This window comes from Lycorma delicatula, chromosome 5, assembly GCF_047948215.1.
Source record: "Lycorma delicatula isolate Av1 chromosome 5, ASM4794821v1, whole genome shotgun sequence".
NCBI lineage: Eukaryota > Metazoa > Arthropoda > Insecta > Hemiptera > Fulgoridae > Lycorma > Lycorma delicatula.
This window is the reverse complement of record NC_134459.1, coordinates 159,561,993-159,581,473: the sequence shown is the minus strand read 5'-3', so window position 1 is coordinate 159,581,473 and position 19,481 is coordinate 159,561,993. Positions and strand designations below refer to the sequence as shown.

Here is a 19,481-nt window from a genome sequence, read left to right as displayed (position 1 = left end):
TTGAAATTAAAAATGGAATCTTGTTTTGTAACATAAGATAAACCGATTTATCCTATGATATGTTACGTTTATTTGGTTCAAAACAAAATATAATATTCCTTTCCTAAGTCCAGTTCTCGCTAGGGATATCACTATTCTATCACTTTTGTCCTAAAGAGAGGTTGTGTTATGTCCACCACTATTGCAGTTATGTTTTGAATTAATGCAGTATCTAACGTAGCTGTTTATGTATATAATTAGTAATGAATAGAGGTCAAATTATGATGAATTTAGTTCTTCTCTGAACTGCTTTGGACAAAAGTAAGGTTATTACTATAGTCTTTAATTATTAAAATGTTAATGAGTAAACATTCTAACCTAACACGTCTTCAGGCTGATGACAAGCTTTTTAATCTATTAAAAGATTTGATCGACTTAAGTTTTAATTATTTAGTAGTAATATTAACATGAACTTTTGTAGACACAGAATATTTATATCATATCGATTTAATTTTCTTTTAACCGTAACCTTACATTTTCTTATTTGTATGTCTTACTACCAGGGTCTTAATTATATATAATTGAAATAATTTTTACAAAACTAATAATAAGGATAAATAAAATTAGTTAGAATTCGTAATCATATTAAGTTAATGCAAGGCATTGTTCTAGGTTATGTTAGAAAATTAGGTTAGCTTTTCAAAAAAAATTAGGTTACCATTAAAAAACAATAACACCTCATACATAGCTGTAAACCCTAGATGAGAGATAGTGTTCTCTTCTAATGAATTTAAAATGGAACTACATCAATTAAAGAACTACTTGATGCAAGAAAAAACAGCCCGAATCATGCAGTCCGTTAATTGGGCTTCAAGATCAAATAATGTATTAATCTTTCAGCAGTTGATTGGTTTTAGTTTACGTTTTATTGCAAAGACTAGGGAAAATTAGAAAAAAAATTGGGAAAACAGCTGCATTTCCCTTTAGTGCATTCTTCTACTGATTAAGGTGATGAAGAGAAAAAGGTGTATGCATTTTTGAAGACAGATAATAGCGACTTCTTTAATGATTCTGGATACAAAAATATGCTATTAACAATAATTACGATTCAGTTTGATAGTAATCCAAATACCACTGAAGTCTGATGTATTTCACATATGACAAAATGGGTCGCAGGTTATTGGCTAATGAATTAAAAGATATTCAAAAAATACAATCATTCACTTCAGAGGATGATTCGATTGGTGATCTCAATTATTTGCCTTGCAGTAGCTTTAATCTACTGCCAGGCTCTGATATTTCTTTTATTGAAAATTAAAAGTGTTTACCATGTGAAAGTCATGAAGAGCTTGAGGTGTCACACCTCGAATCCTTTAAAGGAACACATCAAATATTTGCTGAAAAATTTCTGAATGACAGAATTCAAGCAAAAAGCATCATACACAATTCAAAAAGGCATACAACAAAGTTGATTTCAAATTGAAAAATGAAATAGATGACCTTCCATTATAATGACTCCAGAGGCCATTGCTGATATTCAAAGAAGGATCTGCCTGTCCAAAAAATTTATATATTAAATAGCACAATAAAGCGATGTAAATTACACATTTTGCCTTTAGATTCTTGCCGATTTAAATCTGAAACCGTACTATGTAACAACATATGAGAACTAACCGTATCACCTTAATTAATGCAGATTGACTTCTCAAGAACATTGTCGATATCAGATACACCCGATCTACACTTTTTTGTCAGATGAGGGGCATGGTTTCATTTTCAAGACTAACGAATGAATTTCCTGCTGTTTCTGGTGAACATATATGGGAGGAAACAATTTTTGTTACTGTATTGTCAGTACAAAAGTATTATGTACAATTTTCAAGAATTCTTTACTCGATTAAGATTGTGGATAAAAACCGTTGTTTAAACATTATACTGAGTTGTTTAACGTGCAACACACTGTTTCTTTGTCTTGATGGAAGAAGTCAATGTGTTGCACATTAAACAACTTATTAGTATACATTCATACAACTTTTGCATGTTCTGGGGTTGTTCACATTTGAAACCCCTTGTTTATTACTTCCAATAGATGATTTGTTGAAAATTGATGTATATGTCAATTTTCTGAAGTAAAGGATTGTGATGCAACTTCAATGTTAATTGCCACAAGGCAATGGAGTGTTGAAGAAGATTTGAAGTCACGTCAAGTTTCCAAAGAGTGGAAGATTTTATTGAAGCATGAAACTATTCAAGTGCTTTCGTGGCCAGGCAACTCCCTAGACTTAAATCCAGCTGAAAATTTTGTGTTTGTATATGTTAGTTTTTGGTATAATAAAAAAACATGCACGAAAAATTCGGAAGTAGCCTATTATAAATTATTTGTTACATTGTATTTGTAACAAATACAATAAATGAATTATACAATAATTCATTTATTGTATAATTATTATAAAACAAAATTAAATATTTCATAAATATTTTGAAATGACTGCCTTTTAATACAGTGCTGAATTAATTTACAATCAAGTAAATTAATCATTGTAACCTTTTTTTTATTTGAAGTAACTAAACAATTTAAACGCCGACAATTATTTATTTCTTTGTGTTAATGTTACAAAAATATACATTATTTGTATATTTTTTATTTTAAACCACCTGTCTATAAATTCTATAATGTTTGTACACCTGCTATTTGACCGATCGTATCTGATTAAAGTTCACATACGATAATGGCGGAGAAAATAAATATAATCATTAAAATGGGTGAAAACGGTTATAATAAAGTAGAAAACCCAGTTCTGCACGTGTTAGTGGTCGGTTTTCATCATAAAAAGGGATGTCAAGTAAGTTTCGTTGAAATACTTTGTGTTTATATTGGATAGATATTTTTGCATTTTTTTGTTTACGTATTTTTATATTAAAGAATAATTATAAATTATAAGTTTTTTATTATATTGTTTTATAGTTATATTCAGTATTGCATTAAGGATTTATTTTAAATGAGTTTAGTTAGCTATGGAATTATATATGTATTCGTGTTGATTAAAACTTGCAGCTTTTAAACAATATTTGTTTATTTTATTTCATCTAATCGCATTAATGCGTCTATTATAACGTAACATTAACTTTAATGAAGTTAAGGGTGCAATTGTACTTTGTGCAGTACTGTTATTAGAATAATAATTTGTTTAATATGTTATGTAATATTCTCTTCAGTGGTTAGGTTTACTTTTATTACCCAGCTTTTTTATAACATTATCAGTATTTGATGCACAACCTTTTAAAAATAAGTAAATCTGTATTATTAATACTGCATAACATGTTTTACATTGTAATATTCTGTTGTGTAGCAGAATATTGATTAAAATATCATTTACCTTTAATTGACTCCACAGTTGATATAAACCGTGAAGACAACTTAATTTGAGTATCAAACTTTTCTATAGGTTATTCATAATATACTCTAATTAAAGTAATATAAGGTCTTATGGCCTCCAACGTCCCCAGAACATACATCTCCTGACTGCTTTTTGTGGGGCTATATTAGTCTGAGGCCTTCAAAAACAATCCTCACATTACTGATGAACAGAAAAGTCAATATTACAGACTTAATCACGAATATTTCTAATGCGACTCTTAAAAAGGCTTCTGCTAATATGCTGAAAAGAGTCCGTGCATGTATAACCGCAAGGGGTGGGCATTTTGAGCATATTCTTTAACAATTATGTAAGTAATAGCTTTTTATTAAATCTCTTTTGTAACAAATACATTTTCTTATTCCACCTAAATTTCTCTTTCTTAATAAATTACATTTAAAATTGGGTAACAGGACTAAAGAGTCACTCTGTAGTTGAAATCAATGGAATTCGATAGTCATTTCAGCCAATCTTTGCCATTTCTGTCAATATCAAACACATGATTGCGCTCACTACCCACATTAGACAAATTATATGTACAAATCAGTGAATCAACATTAACATTTTTAGATATCTCCTCTATAATTGATTTTTTTCTACCTTGAACAAATTGTTTAAATTCCAAACTATTCTCTTTATATAAACCCATGTTTGAATCCTGTTTTTAATTCTGAAATAGGTGTAAGATTCTAATATGTAATATTTGAAAAGGAAATAAACTTGTCTGAAGAAAACTTGTTTGAAAATAATATCTGAAAACCTTGTATTAGGTCCAAAGAAAATCTGCCTCAATAAATTACAATTAATATGTTTTAAATCGCTATTTAATACGATTATAAAGAGAAATATTTGTTTCTGAATTACAATGTCTGACATGACATAAATTACTACTGTAGAAAGGACAGTTAATTAAAAATATCCCTTTGATGGTATCATTAATCCTGTATTGTTATGAACTAGTTGATTAATATTATTTCTACCATACCCAACAAACACTTAGATAAAATAGTTGAAATAATGGTTGAAAAATAGTGTTAAATTTTACAGCATCCTTCTTCACTTATTTCATAATTACATTAAAGTTAATGAAAGTACCTCTCAGTAAAGCAACTGCTCTTTGATAATAATAATAATATTAATAACGTTAAATTAAAATGATATAATATGAATTGCGAACCCAATTCCAATGTTGAATAATGTCTGTCTCCAGTAATTCCTTTCTCTGATATTAATCATAAATTACAGTATTTTTTATTACATTGTAGAACTTTCAATATTCGTGGTCGGAGAACCAAAAATATGTTCAAATAAAAGGAACATAAAATATATTCCTTAAAAAAATATAGGTTAAAATATGTTCATATTAAAGGTATCTTTTCTATGAACTGATTTTGCTGGTTCATGTTTCACAGTAAATAAAATACAGGTTCAGTTATGTATAAAGAATATATTTTCATAAATTATAATGATCAATATATATTAATATATTTTAGATTTAGTTGAATTTATATTACATTGTTGCTTACTTTTGTATACTGATTGAAATATATACATCACTATCAAAATAGACAGTGGTGCCATCTTAGTGCAGCTTTCAAAATACCATCATCCTCATATTCTGTCTGATGGTTGATCATATTAAATTTATATACACATAAAAATATATATACTATATATATAGTATCTTTCTAAAATGTCAAATCCCTTACTATTTGTAATCATATTATATTTTTTAATTTCCAGTATTTTTAAATTTGTCCTAATATCAGATCAGATATTGTATGTTTGTTCTTAATCAGATGATCAGATACATTAGAGAAACCCAGTTTACCTTTTTTATAATTTCTAAAATATTCCAAAAATACAGTCTTACATGATCTAGTGATCTTTCGTATATAAATACGGTCACAACCATTACATCCAATTTTATAAATACCACTCAAATTATATAAATCAGATATTGGGCGTTTTATTACGTGGTTATTTGTCTGGTACGCAAGTTTAAATTTATTACTATCATAAACATTTGTGATATGTTCAACTATTTAATCAGTATATACAAGGCGTTTCATAATGTTCTTAGGAGTTATAAAAATTCAGTACAAAAAAAGTATTTCACTTACCTAAATGAAAGTTGTACGAGGTGATGCAGGGACTCAAACAGTTTTTGTTAAAATCTATAAATGTTCAATATGTGCTCCTCTGGTGACACAGCACACATCAACACGAAAGTCTAGCTCTTGCCAAACTCGTTCTAACATGTAATTTTTGCTAGAGTTGATTGCACTTATTATGCGATACTTTAGCTCAGGGATATCAGGGATAATGTTCTTCTCTGGAAACTGAAAATGGTTTAAATAATTGAAAAAAACAGGCAAAATTATTGAACATGAGAATTCTCAAATGTATTAAAATTCTTTCACAACGTGAAAATAAGACTGATTAAAAAAAGGTTTAATAGTTGCACAGCTTCGAAATCACATTGTTAAAGAGAAAAAGAAATGTTGACAAGTATTTAAAGGGTGTAACCCTGCAAAGAATATTTAGGCAAACAAAATTTGGCCATAAGAGACTGCAGAAAAAGAAACTATCACTTAAACTGAAAAATAGGAGTGACAGAAACACTGGAAGTTTTATAGAACTTCTGAAGCTTCTTGAAGAGTTTGACCATGACCTTCTTAATACGTAGAGCAAAATTTAGTATCAAATACATACCTTTCACCAGAAATACAAAATGAATTCATCCAGCTTTTAGCATATTCAGTCGGAGAAAAACTTGTGTATGACAACCACAAAACCAAATACTACGGAATAATGTTTGACCAACAAGTGTCAAAGATCATTAGACATGTAGATATAAACTATGAGGAAAAACTATAGTTATGAAGGAGTCTTTCTTAGTATTCATTCAAACTCATAAAAAATATACAGAAAGGATTGTATATATGACATTGCAACAAATGTTGTATAAATTACTTTTTGAAAACTGTCTGTCGATCACAGTTTTAAAACAACACATCTATAATGTCTGGCTAAAAAACAAACAGCGCAACAATTTGTTGCGCTTTATTCAAAAACTATGTCTGTTAACTGTGATAATCACACACTTAATTTACTTGGGGATTCATTATTTAAGTCTTGAGGTAAAGGTATGATATTTTTCAGTACTGTGCATTCTATGTACGTTTATTTTTTGTGGTCAGCTGTTCGATCAGAGAGACTGAAAACTGCTCTTGGTGAGTCAGTGAAGAAGCTGTTAAATTGACAACACTTGGTAGAACTAATGGAAAATATAGCAGATGATCAGAATGAAAATTCAGATACAAGAAGTGTTGCGATTCAGTTGTTATATCAGATTTTAACTTCGAGTTTCTGGTCCTTCTTCAGTTTTGTCAAGATTGACTGATTTTAGAAAAGGCTTCAGGATGACACAAAGAATTTCCATAATACTACTCAAGTTATTCAGGCTTTACAAGAGCATTTCCTTCTAAACAGTGATGCCATATGCAAGAATCCTCTTGAGAAGCAAAGGAACTGTGCAGTACTTGTGATCTCCAAGTTTAGAAACAACAAAGGAAGAAGAAAATGGCTGGAGAAACAAAAGAGGATATAAGGCTAACAATAGATAATGAAATGCTATGAATGATGAAAAGAATGCTTGACAAAAGCTTATGAGAGAAGAATTGATCAGCTTGAAAAAACTGAAATCGGTTTTGATTTTCTTTTACATACAAATGTACGCAACTAATGAATAACTTGAAGCAGAGATGCATTTTTATGGGCAGGTTGGATGGCTTGGAGATGTTCAGTGAAATAATGGACTGGTGAATGCTACTCAACACAAGGGCTGATGTTAAGATTTCGACTCCAGCAGACCTGCTACACTTCATCGTGTAGTTTGGGGATGATGCATTTCCAAATTTGGAAGCCGGTCTTCAGATCTTACTGACTGTTACAACATCCAGTGCCAGTTGGGAAAGGTTAAAGTTAAAACTTATCCTGCCTACCTGAGATCATCAGCCGGGCAGAAAAGTTTTCAGCCTTGGCTTTGCTGAGTGTGAAGCAGGAGGTTACCGATAATAGCATAAATTTGAGAAACTAATCAATAAATTTGCAGCAGTTGAGACAAGGAGCATGTTTATTTGAAGTTATGTAATTATATCTAAAGTATTACATCAAACTATTTCTTTCACTTTATTTTAACTTATCAGGTTATGACATCCAAAATAATGTTTTATGTTTTCATAGTGTTATATGTGTTTCATAGTGTTTTATATTATTTATATAATATAAAATAATTTATATATTAAAACAATTATATAATAGCATTCATAATTCTGGTTGTAATTTTTCATAGCAGGGGATTAATTGAAAAGTTACCGCATTTATTATTCAACAGCTATCAGTCCCATCGTATTTTTATTTGCAGACATGTACAACATTTTGACCTTTTTCTAAAAAAAAGCCCTCATTGAGAGCTTTTCAACGATACATAATAAGTGGTACTTGTTTTCATCGGTTCCAGAGTTATAGCCAAATAAAGTTTTAATTAATAAAATATTTGTAACTTACAAGCGAAAGGCACATCGGTTCGAATCCCGACTTCATGTTCATATATTTATTTTTTTCTAATTTAAATATATTGATTTATTAATAATTATTAACCTCAGATTGTAAAAGATTTACAAAAAATGACATTTCAGTGTTAGCAATAAAATGAAAAAATCAGAAGTTATTAGTGAAATAAAATTTTGTATACTTTCCGGTTTTAATTCAAACATTTTTGTGGAGATTAATTATTAATAAATCAATACAAGGCTATATTTTAAAAAGAAATTTTTATATAATAAAGAGATAATTCAGTTTTCATTGTTTAGATTTCAAATTCTAAATCTAGAAAGATTGTAGTCGCAAACATGAATAAAACTAGAATTGATAATAAAAATGGGCTTAATTCAAAAGAAATAATGAATAAGCTTTAGTTTTTTTTCAAATTATTTTATTTACGGGTCTCTAAATAAAGTAGACTAGTTTTTTTTGGCAGCCAAAGTGACAACACTGCAAAGTTACATAAACACATGGTTATATGAACAGCTGATTTATATTAGGTATTAATATTTTTAATCTATTGTTCTCACATGAGACGTAAACAAACTTTTCGTGAAATGAGTTCTTGTGCGTTCGTGTGTGTGTGCGCGCGCGCATGTGTGTGTATTTGAAATCAATGTCAACAATTATTTCATGTTTTTTATTATTTTCTCATTAGGTTTTGTCGTTTCATACAAAAAAAGAAAATTCTGAAGCCTAAACCATATACATTAAGACAAAAATAAAGCCTGAAGTTTGCAACAATTTTTGCACGAAATAATTTTTTTTTGTACATTTTAATAGGACTCGGTCCTCCATTCTATGTTGGTTAAAAAAAAAGTTATCTAACACTGTAACTACCAACTATGCATTCGCTCGAGTATTCCATTTATTGTATGTTAAATTTTAAATTAATGTAATTATAATATGTAATGTTAAATTACATATTATATAAATTAATATTAATTTTGCCGAGATATTACCACCGTAATATCTCGGCAGCCGCTCGTCCGATTTTCACGATTCAAACGGCGTATGTATCAGCAAATCGAGCACTAACTGTTTAACGCATCGAATACGCTATTGATCGACCGGATCTTGTTTATCCGGAAATTAAATCGTTTAGCCCTGCAGCTAGTAAATATATAAATAAGAACAAAGTATATAAATGTCTAAACAAACACAGATTAAACTTCACACATTACTTTATGTTAGTATTAATAAAAAATAGATCTCTCTAAGATGTAGCAAGCAAGCACGCGTTCAGTGACTTGGACGGGGCGATATTACATGTCTATTGTTAATTACACTACTCGATTTTTTTAAATTTCTGCTTTAAATTAAAATAAAAAATTGTAATTTTTGGCAAAAAAAAAATAACTGAAGCGCGCACCCGAATGTGCTTTTATGTATATGTGCATCATCATGTTTACGTGCGCGGTTGTAATTATATATATATATACATACTGAATATTACATAAAATTAAATAATTGAAGGCCTCATCATTAACCGTTTATGTACTGTTGGCTATGTTATTTAGCTAATCATGCAGGTGAATTTTAAAAGTTGGATTCATTGTACAATTGTAAGTTATCACGCTTAATAAAAAATATTTAAAAAAATCAAAATAAATATTTGTTGCAAAAAAAATTAATAATAAATATGACCACCTAACATAAAAACCGACCGTTTTGATCTGCAAAACACATCAATGTAAGTTTAAAAAAAGCGAGAAAATATTTTTAAAGTATTTCATGTAACAATAAAGGCCATTTTACCTTTTTAAAATATATAGCTAATTTATTAATCATCAAATGCAGACACAGATATAAGATTTTGTTATTAACAGAAATCTAGATTTTTTTTAAAAACAAAAAACAGAATTTAAATAAAATATTGACACCCGAAATAATTAATAAGTAGCAATTATTAGAGGACATTTAAATAGAAATTAAATACAAAAAAATTTAGTCTACAAAAGAATCGGAACCTCTCTTTTAGTGTATACTAAAAGAGAAATGTATAACTTACTTGAAAGCAAATTATTTTTATTATGTATAAAGTAATCTATATATAAATTTTATAAGAATTTTAAAAGAACTTACCTGGTTTACATGTTGAATTCTTTTCTGAACGGTCGTTTAGATTCGTTTAAAATATTCCTAAATATTAATAATGTTCGCCAAATACAAATAATCAAGTAAACAAAATTTGATACGGCTTTGATAACGACGCTACAAATCGTAAAGAAATATTATTTGGTGTATTTGACAACTTTAATCGTTAATAACAGTAATACTAATTTAACAAATTATCAGAAAGAAAAGATTAGATTATATATATATAAGTTTGGTTTATTTTTTCTACATTGCTTTATGTAATGGAACAGGTAATAATATTATAAACAAATATAATTTTTCATCGACGTAACACATTTTGACACACGCAGTTCTTTTTTGTTGACGAATTATGGCGCGAACAGATGGAAGGACAAGAGTCGGAACATTCTAGAAATTTTGCTATCTGGTCCCATTCACGTGCACACTCCCTCACAATCATCACTACGTACAAAGTTATCACAGGAAGTAAATTTTGTTCAGAGCCATCTTTTTATTTTACTAATGTTAATTTTTTATTTATTATTACTTCCTTATATTAATAATACAGATTACTGAATTCATTAGTTTTAATTTTCGAGTTAATAGTTTTTTAATTCCTTGTACGAAGTAAAGAAAGTATATTATGATCGTGAAAAATTTTCAGATTTCAATGGAAATATCCGTTTTGACCATCCCTGAATCCATTTTTACTAGTTTTGGCGTGGCGTCTGTTTATATATATATAAGTTATAAGGGCCTAAAATATATGTAAGTAAAGTTTTTTGATATCACCAACGATTGGCCCATGGGGTGGAAAAAATGGGGTTTTGAAGACAAAAAAAAAATCATACCTCCCTTAATAGGTACAATTATCGAATCGGTTTAAAGTGATCGTTATTCCTCTAAACATTACCTAAAACTTTTGTCCGAAACAATTTTTGATATGACCAACCCTTACTTACGGCAAGGGACGACCAAAATATTGCCGGAATTGTAAGATGGGCTAAAATTGTCGTACGCTAAACATGTGAAACTTTTTTTCACGTGCAAATTATTTTTGTATCGAGTAAATATGAAGTTTTTCTTAACATTAAGGTGGAAATCTTTTTTATCCCCTATTTAGCACCGGTGAAATCTACATTCGCTTTCCGGCTTGCCGAAAGGTTTTTTTTTATATTATAACACTTTTAAACTACTTTCAATATAATTTATTATAAACGTATTTTTAAATTGTAATCAATAATTTAAAAAAAAAAAATTGCTTTAAACTTTTATTTTATTTTAGAATTACATTATTTTAAATGAATTTTTTTTGTGGTTTTCCGAGAAAAATAAATGACGATTATAAAAAAAGTAATCAAGTATACTAAGTATAATCGGCCTCCGTGACGCGAATGGTAGCGTCTCGACGTTTCATCCGGAGATCCCGGGTTCGAATCCCGGTCAGGCATGCCATTTTCACACACGCTACAAATCATTCATCCTATTCTCTGAAAGTAATACCTAACGGTGATCCCGGAGGTTAAAAAAAAAAAAGGTAATAATAACTATGTTTCTTTCCAAACCGTTAACTGCCATCCTTATTTCATTATTAAAGAGAAAAAATAACTGGATATTAATATTGTCGATTGACATTAATAAATTATTTAAAATAAAATAGATTATGAATATTTGTTTTTATAATACGTGATGAAGATAAAAGTTCCTTGCCGCCCTGTCTCATCAACGTTTTGTTGCTGTACACAGTTATGTAGCCGTTCCTCACTCCAGTCACGTACGTTCAAGTTTAACAGAGTCTTATCGCTTTTATATATCCCTTTACCCAGTGGCAGGAAATAAAGTCAAAAATATAAAATAAAACAACTTAAAGCAACTTTAAGCTTTGTGTTCACTTTCACGGTCTGATGGTTTTTATTTATTTGTTTTTGAATTTCTTGTCGGGTTAAGAATTATTTTTATGTGCAAATTAAGAAAGAAATATTAAAAAAAAAAAACAAAAAACGTTAATTCAAAGAGCCGAACCCAGTACCTACAGTTGTTTTTAATACGGTTAACCTTTTTCTTTTTTTTCTGTTTAGCCTCCGGTAATTACCGTTTAGATAATACTTCAGAGGATGATATGTACGAGTGTAAATGAAGTCTTGTACAGTCTCAGGCCGACCATTTCTGAGGTCCTATTTTCTAGATGTAACCGGGTATCGAATCTGGAACTTTTAGTCTAGCAGGTAAAGTAGCTACCTCTCTAATAGCACGGAGGTCATGTTACCTCTAAAACAGATTAATACTGTTTTTTTCTTCAATTCCTGATTTGATATTTAAAAAATATAATAACACTTAATAGCAAAATTGTATTGTACTATATATTGAACTTGATTACGTATATAAAATGATTATACATGTAATTAAATAATAAGTAAAAATCTCGTTACAACCCCTTTGTGTACGGTTGGCTATATATATATATATATATATATATATATATATACTGAAATCTAGCATAGTGAAGCATAGTCTGCTAGTTAAAATTAATAAATTGTTTAAAACAGATAAGAATATTTGTTTTAATAATGCGTGATGAAGAGATAAAAAAAGTTGTTTGCTGCGGTGTCTAGCCGGCTTTCGTTGTTTTGTAAACATTCCTCACTCCGACTATGAACGTTCAAGGTTAACACAGAGTCTAGTGCTTTTATAAATCTCTTTCGCAATAGCAGGATTGAGTGTTATCTTATAAAACAATTAAATAAATTCAAAAAATTTTGGATTAAATTGTTTTATTCATTTAGAGCCAAGTATTGATTAAAAACGACGAAATGTATTTTTAAATATCTAAATAAAATAAAATTAGGCTTTACATGTATAATAAAGTGAATTAATAAATAGATCTACGGGTGTATGTACGCGCTTACACACATACTATATATTTTTTTTAATTCCTGATTTGATATTTAAAAAATATAGTAACACTTGATAACAAAATTGTATGTGCGCGCGCGTGCGGGTCCGTATTTACATCTACTATGTCTTGAGCTTGATTACGTATATAAAATAAATATTATATGTAATTAAATAATAAGTAAAAATCTCGTTATAACCCCTTTGTATATGGTTGGCTGTTGTAGTAATATGTCTACTTATAGTTTAAGGGAAAATTAATTCTCTTTAATATTTTATCTAATTATAAGTTCGGCAAGATTGATAGTAAATTTTAAAAACAATTAAATATTAGAGGACGTGTAACCGATGGTCAAATGTAAAAGAAAATTGACGGTGAAAGAAACAGCTTGCGAACCGAATTTTAGATGTAATAATTTTTCATTTTAATTTTGTTGTTGTTTAAAACAAATGGTTGTGTCTTTCGATGTCGGTTGATTCCGTATGGGGTGGGGGGAAGATGGAGAAGAGCATCATGAGTGTAAACTAACGAAATTCACTGAGATGTTTTGTCTTGTAGTTAGTTATTGGCGGGAATTATCGGTAGATAGGCGACTGAATACGTAGTGCACTGTTATGCCTTCACATAACAGTGTTTAGTCTAACCTAATCCTCATGTAACGTTATCCAAATTTCATCTTTTTATTGAGATATTCCTTATTACTGATTTAAGGTGAGTTTTATTTATTTTGTTAATATTATTACAATTTTGTAAACAATAATTGGCAGGTGTTTTATTCTGTATATGTATTACTCAAATTATTTATTAGATTAAAAATGTTAGATTCGAGTTAACGCCGATTGATTTTTACAAAATAAATTAACAAATTTAATAATAATAAATAAATAAAGATAAACAAGTTATATGGTTGTATTTTAGGTTATTTGGCCATTAACGGTGTATATATTTAACTAAACTGATATAAGCAAAGGGTATTTCGCGAGTGATATATTAGATATATTAAGTTTTAAGTCTGGTAACGAGAATGAGACGTGCTAAACAAGAAAATAATTCGCATCTGTATCGTTATAAAGAATATACTGATTTACTGGAACTCCTTGGTTCGACACCCAAAATAGCTTACCGTTTGTTTCTTCACCGATCTCAGTTAATGTCGTTAAATATTCATAAATGAATGTATTCTCGGGAATAACACAAAAATTTGAAAAAAAAAATCATTTTTGATAGTAAAGAAAGCTAAAATAATCATTTTAATAAATTCGTAAAAATGTTTTTGGAAATCTATCGGCGTATTTTTTATTTAACAATAATTAATCGTAAGAAATGAAAAAAAAACATCGGTAGTGAGTTTGTAGAAGGCGACCGATATTAAAATTTATGTGAGGTTCTGAGTTCGACACCGAGTAATTGTCATATATCTTAATAATTATGCGTTCATAGTATTTAAAGCAGAAATTATTCGTAAAAAGTACGACATATATACAACAAACAGTTCATTAAAAATTTTTATATTTAACATTTCCCGTGTTTAATTTATATTTTTTAAGCTAAAAAAAAAAAAATCACAAAATTGTTGAAAATGTATAGTCGATCGTTCTTTTAGAGGAAAACTATTTTTAAGAAAGTTTTAATGACCCTCAGATCGATCGGTTGGTAAATTAACCGACTGATATACCGAAAATTCTGGGTTCGAATTTCGTCGGCAAAAACCTTAACGGTCAATTTTTTTATTACAAAGTTTTTGTAAAAATGCACTTTGAGTGAGAAAATTGAAAAAATACAAACATGTTTAAGTAGCCCACCGCATACAGCGAGAGAGATTGACGGAGGGGGAGAGTGAGAGAGTGACTGGGAGAGAGAGGGGTCGAGTGAGAGACAGAGCGGGTAGTGTGAGAGAGCGAGGGTTGATGGAGAGAAATTGAGAGAGGGTTTGGTAGGGGGATCAATGATGGAGAGGAAGCGAGACAGAGGGTCTCTCTCTCTTACTTCTCTTCTCTTCTAATACTATTCTTAATACGGAGTGGTATATAATCGCAGCTCTAACATTGTGACTACAACAGGTGCCATGTTGCCAATTAACCTGAGTTTTCCTTCCCCCCTGACCCTTTGGCAGCCAAGATCGGCATCAGGTAATTTACTGCGTTGCGTTTGAGTTATTCAACACATAGAATACATCATCCAAGCTAACCAGTAAGGAAGATGAATGAAAAAAATAATTTTTTATATTTTTGTAAAATTTTTATTATTTATTTTTTTTTTTAATTTAATAATGAATCATATTATTATTTTACTATTATTTATATTTATATATTAAAAAAAAAAAAAATCGTGTTAAATTCTTTGTTTGACAATAAGGTCAATGAACTTTGATATTTATCGTTTATGTATTAGTGTTAAAAACTTAAAAATCATACTTGATAACTTTTTTGTTTATTTTAATTTTTTTTTATGTTGTTATAATACAATTAGTAAAATAATCACTGATTTTATACATCCGACTCTCGTTTAACCGGACTTACATATTTTATTTATCCGTAAAATTTACATAAACTATTGCTTGTTTAAGTACTCGAATTATCAGAGATTTTCTTGTTACAAAATTGTGATTCAAATTAAATATAATCTGAGATTAATGTTTATTAAAACGTCGATTATTCGGACCTCCATATCTCAAACATTTTTCGACTAATTGCGGGGCCTTTTATCCGGAGGTCCCGGGTTCGAATTCCGATGAGGCATGGCATTTTCACACGCTACAAAATTGCCATCTCATCTCATCCTGTGATGCAATACATAACGGTTGGCGCTGTGGAAATGAAAAAAATTGTAGATACTGTGTATGTTGTCAATACGAGTAAAATAAATTAATAAAAAAAAGCTGGTTATTTAGAGAACATAACTTATATAAATCATACTGCATCATCTGCGGAACTGCTCGGCGACGGCTGTCTACAATCCCGTTGCTACGAGTTGTACCCCCACCCTTCACAACAGCTGTGTTGAAGGTTAAACTGCATAAAGCAATTTTAACAGTATAATAATTAACGAATTTATAATACTGACTAAAATAGAGTCTTTCGGTTCATTTTTTTTTCTCACACCACCCGGCATTTTTATTTTTTTTTATCATTTTTATTTATTTATTTTGTATTTTAAATACACGTATAAGCAGCACGGATGTAAGTCAATAATATCGAAACTTAGTTCTTCAATATCCTTTTTTGTTTTTTTTAATTAGCTCTAAATAAATAAATTTAACTGTATGGAGACTAAATTGATTCTAGGCGAAATATTTTATAAATATTATGAATGCGATTATGTTTTGAAAAGGATTATGTTGTGAGAGTCGAACCCAGGATCTTCAACTTAGATTTTTTTTAATATTGATACTCGGATATACATTACGAATTGAACTACTTACTATCCAAACCGGGAATTGAACCCGAGACCATTTAGCATATCTCTCGATTTTTTAAATATTGTTTTTTTATCGTTAATAAACAGTATTTTTGAATGAAACTGTGTTAAATAAAGGAAAACTCCGTTTTTGGTGGAAGATCAAGTCTATTCTGTAACGTTATGTAATATTTATTTTAACGTTAAGTATGTGATTTTGTGCGGAAACGAAGAATCGAAATCGCGACTTTAAATTTGTCAGTCTTTTTTTTTTAAACTGAGAATCGAACCTCCAGATTTTCATTATTTAAATCCTTTTTCTTTAGTTTTTAATCTTTTTACGAACTTATTTTTAAAAAAACTTACATCAGAAAAATTGAACTCTGTGGTAATCAAATTGAGTTTAAATTTTTTTTTAATAACGATTATGCGTGCAATTGATAACAACTCTATAATCGAATCTTCAATTTAATTTTTTTTAACGGATAAAACTCCCTACAAGTATTACATATATGGAGTGATTCCCGAGCTGTAACCGAACCCTAAAAATTAAATATAAATTTAATACAAAAATTTAATCTTTTTTAAAAAAAATTCCAAATTTTTTTTTAATAAAGGACGTTTAAGAAATTATAACGAAACGAACTGGAAATTATATGAGGCTTTAACTCGACGAGTACAAAAACCTGACTTTTTCTGCTCGCGGAAACGATAATACTATTTTAATTCAATAATTTATTGTTATTAAATATTCACCATAATATTAGGTTGGTGGTTGTGTGTAGAAGTACGGTATTTCAATTCTAAAGCGAATTAAAATTTAAAGCCTGACAGGGATATGAACCCGGGACCTTTCGGATAAAAAGGGAAGACATTACTACTCCACGTCGGCGACTGGCGAGGTGATTAGTTGATACGTGCTGAAGTATTAATTACCTGTGACTTTCAGTATAGTCAGTTTCACTATTGCGTTACCGAGGTGACAAATCGATTACAAAAACGCAGTGAGACGCGAAAAATTATAAGTTACTTTGTAATATCTAAGTATAATTTTTGAGATAAATCCATACTAAATGTGTGTTTGCACGTTTGTGTTCGCGCGCTTTTTTGTATTATAGACGGGCTGGGCTCTACTGTGAAATACGGTAGTCGGCTTGCTGAGATAAATTTAGAAATAATCCTTTTATATCATAACCCCCTTATGTACTCATTAATATTTCTTATCTATATTAAAATAAATGATCCTGTTTTTTTTCTCTGTGACTAAAGACGATATGGTCTAAGTTATTGTAAAATTGTGTTCAGATCCTGACAGGGAATCAATCGAACCCGACACCATTGGTGTAGCAGGCAAGCATGCTACTTTGCGACACTAAAGTGGTGACGTAACATTTTTATTTTTATTTACGCTATTACGTTTTTTTATAAACTTTTTTTATATTAAAAGAAAATAGCAATATTTAGTAAAAAAGATGAACGGGCGCTCTCTAGTTTTTTTTTTAAATTAAAATAAAATATGCGTGAGTGTAAATTATATCCGTAAATTGAATATTAGGTAAAACGAAATAACTGAAAACCTTAACATTACAGTTTAACGTTGGTTACGTTCCTTTGTTAACTTTGTATACATAGGTTTAAGCGAAAATTTGGTTTCAATTATTATTTTGTAAAATTAAAAGTTTTCAAATCTGTAAAACATTAATGCTATACTGTCGGTTGTTATTATGAGAGGAGAAACAGTACAGTGTAGGTAATACATTTTAGTTGGCGCGCTAATTTTCATAATTTATTTTGCAGGTTTGTTGTTCGGACGTAGTTTGAAGCGACAGAGAAATAACGTGCGTGGCAGAGAACGAAAGCTTATGGAATCTAGCGACATTACAGATGGCGCTGTCATATGCAGTTCAATTTGGATCCTCGTGTCTGCGGTCATTCTTGTTTAACTATTTCTTATACGTTGTTTATTTTGTTTTGGTTAATGACCTTCATTATTGATCGAGGTAAGTTTTTTTTAATATTAATATTGTTTTAATATAGCTTAAAATAAGTGTTATTATTTTTGTTTTCTTATCACGTACTGTAATATTTGCAGTTTATAAAATAATATTGCGTTTTTAACCTAGAAGAATAATTTTTTCAAAAATAATATCGATCAAGTTGATGCCACTACAACGTTTTAATTAAATTGTACAATTATAAAGATTATTATTTTTTAAGATATTGTAATTAATTTTAATTTTTTTATTTACAAAGATACTAAAAAAAAAAAGAAGAACAAATCCACTTTAATCAAACCAGACTGTTTTCATGTTTTACACGGATTTGAATACTAGATCGTGGATACCGGTGTTCTTTGGTGGTTGGGTTTCAATTAACCACACATCTCAGGAACGGTCGAACTGAGAATATACAAGACTACACTTCATTTACACTCATACATATCATCCTCATTCATCCTCTGAAGAATTATCTAAACGGTAGTTACCGGAGGCTAAACAGGAAAAAAAGACTGTTTTCATGTAACCCGACACGATACTTGAAAAGTAGAGAGGCAGCGGTATTTTTTTAATCTACTACTATTGCCCTTTTCCTTGACTTTTTTCATTCATAAAAACTATAATTTTTAAATTTATAAAGAAAAAATCATTAACAAAAGTATAAAGAAAAGTTTATACTGGATTTACTCATAAAAATAAATTTTTCAAGTAATTAGCTGCAATTAAAATGTTTAATTTGTAACTCGCTAGTTCGATTTTATTTTTACAAAACTGTTGATCATTTTATGAAAAAAAAATTGATTACGATAACTTTTGTTATTAATTTTGTAAAAGTGAAACAAATAATTATATCGGTAGAATAACTATCTGATGTAGACTTAATTACTACATTCCATACGGATTGGAGTTTGTGTATATTGTATCGTTTCCTGAAGAAAGAATCCATTCATTTGTCGCATTCTTTTTTGCGATTGTGATATTTATAAACCGTCTCTGGTATAGGAGGTACCAATAAGAATTGCTTTCTCTGATAGTAATGATGTTCGGTATATACAGCCTTCGTTGAGGTGAAAGAAGTGAAGGTGTCATTTGTACGACTGAACATCATTTCAG

General features: G+C 29.4%; 1 protein-coding gene across 2 annotated transcripts in view; it reads left to right on the top strand.

Moving 5' to 3' along the window:
* Positions 1 to 2,696: 2,696 nt before the first annotated feature.
* LOC142325543 (endochitinase-like) overlaps positions 2,697 to 19,481 on the top strand; it is a 72,472-nt gene continuing 55,687 nt past the window's right edge. The window contains exons 1-2 of one of the 2 annotated variants that reach the window (XM_075367421.1): positions 2,697 to 2,822; positions 18,169 to 18,371. The gene's annotated coding sequence lies outside the window, so the exon portion shown is untranslated. Of the gene's footprint in view, positions 2,823 to 13,652; positions 13,687 to 18,168; positions 18,372 to 19,481 lie in introns of those variants that run through there. The other variant, XR_012756564.1, reaches the window with a different exon arrangement.